The sequence below is a fragment of the Aythya ferina genome, assembly GCF_964211825.1.
Source record: "Aythya ferina genome assembly, chromosome: 16".
Classification (NCBI taxonomy): domain Eukaryota; kingdom Metazoa; phylum Chordata; class Aves; order Anseriformes; family Anatidae; genus Aythya; species Aythya ferina.
In genome coordinates, this window is record NC_140315.1 from 14,657,423 (window position 1) to 14,661,139 (window position 3,717).

A 3,717-nucleotide genomic window follows, 5' to 3' on the forward strand; every position below is an offset into this window, starting at 1 on the left:
TCAGAGTGCACACACAAGAGAAATGCTGAACTATGGCACCGCAGCAGCCCTGGAATCAGATAAACGTGCCCTGAGGATGATGTAGGGCATGGGCCCTGCTACCACAGCAGATGTCCCCTTAGCAGCCAGAGCACAAGCACCAAAGCCACCACCACCAGAACATGATGGCTCTGAGCACACCGCTGATGGGCTTTTCTCTTTGATTGTGTTAATTATCAACAAGCTGTGTCTTCTCTCACTTCTAGTCTGTGTAGCTCTGGTACCATATCTACACAACGTGGGTCTAGAGGGAGACATGAGTCCTTGTGAGCTTTGCTCAGTTGCCCCATTGCAACTTCCTGACCCCTAAACAAATAGGCCAAACCTCACCCTTTTAATGTAGTTCTTTAAACAGTGTTTGTTAGATCACGCTGAAGACGGAATTGTATATATATGCTGAAGACATGCTGGAATTGTATAGCAAAGACATAGCTCTTCTCAACCCTGGACCTGGACACCAGTTAGGCTTGCCAGTTCAGCTGTTACTAAATATTTTCTTCTAACCCGATATTTGTCCCTGTAAAACCTGTAGGGAATCAGTTTTTCCACCTATGCATGTGCAGCAGAAAGGAATCGAAGAGACCACTGGCACCTGGAGGGACAAGTCCTTGCCGAGCACTGTCAAAGCCATCTCTCTAAAGTGCTAGTGCTGTAAAACTCCTGCCATGCCTGAGAAATAAAATGTGAGATTTAAATTAAAGTGAGAGATATTAGGAGGGAGAGCTACAGCTGATGATGTGAAGGCATTTCTTTGGCTCAGGGCCAGGAGGGTAGGAAAAGAAAACAAGCTAGATGCATTATATCCTACGTACATTGGCAGCTCAACAAAGTGACACTCACGGAGGGCTCATGAAAGAGGCAATTAATGACAGGGAAGCTGCAGCATGAGGAGCACTGCACAAAATCAAAGGCAAAGTTCATTCAAAGCACAGGACAGACAAGGCCAATAAAAAATCCAGTAATGGTGTGTGTGCAAAAAAGTCAATGTTCTAGATATGTGCTAGAAGCAAGGTAGATATTTCTTCTGAAACCTCACGCGTGCTCCTGGCATACCTGTCACCCTCTGGTTTTAGTGTTTGGCTAAGCAGTGGTTTCTCTAATATGTCCATACACCTGAATCATGGTAAATGCTGGAGATAGTGCAGGAACAGCTAAGTATGAAGACCTCTTGTTCCCCAAATCAGGTCTAGAATACGATGGAAATAAGTGATGAAAACCCCAGCCATGGAGTCATCCAGTTGCATACAAAAGCAAAACAGCATTAGACGCATCCTTGCAAGCATCCCTTGCAAACACATTGAACACCCAGGCCACCTTGGTGATGAGTGGTGTGTGCTGGCCACAAGCACAGGGCAGCTGCTGCCCCTTTTTGGCTCTGCCATGAGCTGCAGCTTGGGTAGTCCTGTGGCTGTGCAGCTGCAGACCATCCTCTGCAGGAGGCTTCCTAGGGACGGCTTACTGCTTTTTATATCTGTTGTGATCCTGAGAACTCTTCCATTCACTTAGAGAAATTTGGGGGCTGGGCCATGTCAGAAATGTTTTCTTATTAATTCCTATTATTACCAGAACAACTTTTGATGTTTAGCTTGAAAAACTCCAACTCAAACAAACATGTCCTATCTCTCAATCTACAACTAGGCAGAGAAATTAAAGCAGTTTGACTTCATAAAACACATTTTGATTAAAATAGATTGTTTCATGGTGTTGTTAAGGACATTCAAAGAACATCTGAAAGACAGTATTTGCTCAGAAATCTCTATTTTCAGTATTTTCCCCATAATAAAGTTTTTGCAATGTTTTTGCTTATTTTTGTTTCATAGAGAAACCAACAGCCATGCATGTCCCTTACACAGAAACACTGAAATCTGCCTAGCACATGAGGAACTTACCAAATTTGCTGTAAATACTTTTTTTTTTTTGTTGTTGTTGTTTGAAGTAATTTATAGCAATTTGATTAGAGCATTTTAAACAGGCATCAGCTCTTCTGCTCTTGTAATTAGTCTAAAAAGACAAGAACAAGGCTCAGCTGCTTGGCTGCCTAGCAGAAAGGTCAAATTATTGACCTCCATTTTGGGGTATCAGTTACAGCCACCTCTGCACTCCCCATCTCCTGCTGCAGTTAGCTGCCTTCTAAATATAGCTGCTCTTGGTTGCAGGATGTTCGCTCCTTGCACACAATGGCAATTTGCTTCATCACTCCCCCAAAAATGATATCACAGGATCCTGGCAGTATGTGTCATTAAAAGTTACAGCTTGTGTGCTATCTTGTTTATTGAGTGTTGACAGAGACTTTGATGCTGCTGGTACACCCAAGTAGAGACAGCACCATTTAAGCTATTTAAGCTTAAAACAGCAATGTCAGGCCATATAATTCGGCCCAAATTAAGCTGGATGGAGCAGCTTGACATAAAACCTCAGCAAGTCCTTTTGGACAGAGAAGTGAGATTCGTAGATACGTGCTACACTGAAGATTGTCTTACATTTCAATCACATGAGCAGACCCAAAATTCATGACTCAGAACGCAAAGAAATGCAGGGATGGGAAATAAGATATCAGCAAGCCCCCGTGGAAGCAAAGCAGCTCCCCCACCAACATCCCCTCCTCTCCAGCACCATGAGCGATGAGACAAAGCCAGCCCTAGAGCTGCATTTTGGCTACTCCTATTTTTAGGCACAAACGTGTTCATACAGAGCTCTTGGGGTGTCTCTTGGCTTGGGAAGTCACAGCTCAGCAGTGGGAAACTAGGCCATTTTCCTTCCGGGAAGCAGTTGTGATTGCCAGCACCCCACAGCCTGGGGCAACTTGGGTCTGAGCAATGTGCTCCCTCCCAGTGGCCCCTCTCCTTTTCTCTCCTGCTACAGCATGAGAAAGGCATAAAGCATCTGTCCTTAGGGGATCCCTGTCTCTGAGGAATAAGTAGAGGGCTCCCTCAGCCCAAGAAGTTACCTACGGAGGTCATGCTGCAAGAATAAAGAGCAACCGATTGCGCTACCCATCATCTGAGATGAAGACTGGACTGGGGGGACAGAGATAAAAAGTCTTTCAAAACATGCAGGGGATAAGTGAGAAAGTTTGGCTTGCACAAGGCATTTTTGACATTCCCACGTCTCAAGTGTCCACAGCTTTAACACAAACAAATTCAGCAGAGATTATAAGAACTTTGACCCTATATTCTTCTTGCCTCTCCTTTCAAAAGAGCAGCAGGAAGCCCATCATGCACATGGGCTCACCCAGCACCGTGGCTCAGGACCTTTTCTCATCCCTTCCAGCAGAAGCTCCCCCTGCAACCCAGCCAGGCTGCCCAGGACACACAGTGCTTGTTTGGCACCTGCAGACTCTGAGGAGCAGCAAATAGTTGCTGCCAGGAGCACTGAACACTCACCTCGATGGACTTCCACTGGGCTCTTACGTGCCCAGAACAAAAGCCTGGTTCCCACCCCTCTGAAACTTTGGGGCATTTGAAATCTGGATCCAGATCTGAAGCTTGTGGCTGGACTTCCATCTCCAGGGTCTCAGTTAGGAGATCGGTTCATAAACACTTCTGCCACGGCCTCTTTCTCTGCCATGAATCAGTAGTTACTGCTGCAAAATAAAGTTAGACCTGACCGCAAGTGGGAATAGAAGTGAGTTTGCTCATATAACCAGCCATGCCTTTTCTCTTTTACTTTTCTGGGTAA

General features: G+C 45.3%; 1 long non-coding RNA gene across 1 annotated transcript; it reads right to left on the reverse strand.

Annotated features, from left to right (window-relative positions):
* Nucleotides 1-548: 548 nt before the first annotated feature.
* On the reverse strand, nt 549-3,492 carry LOC311445618. The gene is made up of 3 exons (XR_014698546.1): nt 3,423-3,492; nt 852-933; nt 549-708 (listed from the first exon to the last, which is right to left on the reverse strand). It is a non-coding gene; the product is annotated as an uncharacterized lncRNA (long non-coding RNA).
* Nucleotides 3,493-3,717: the final 225 nt, after the last annotated feature.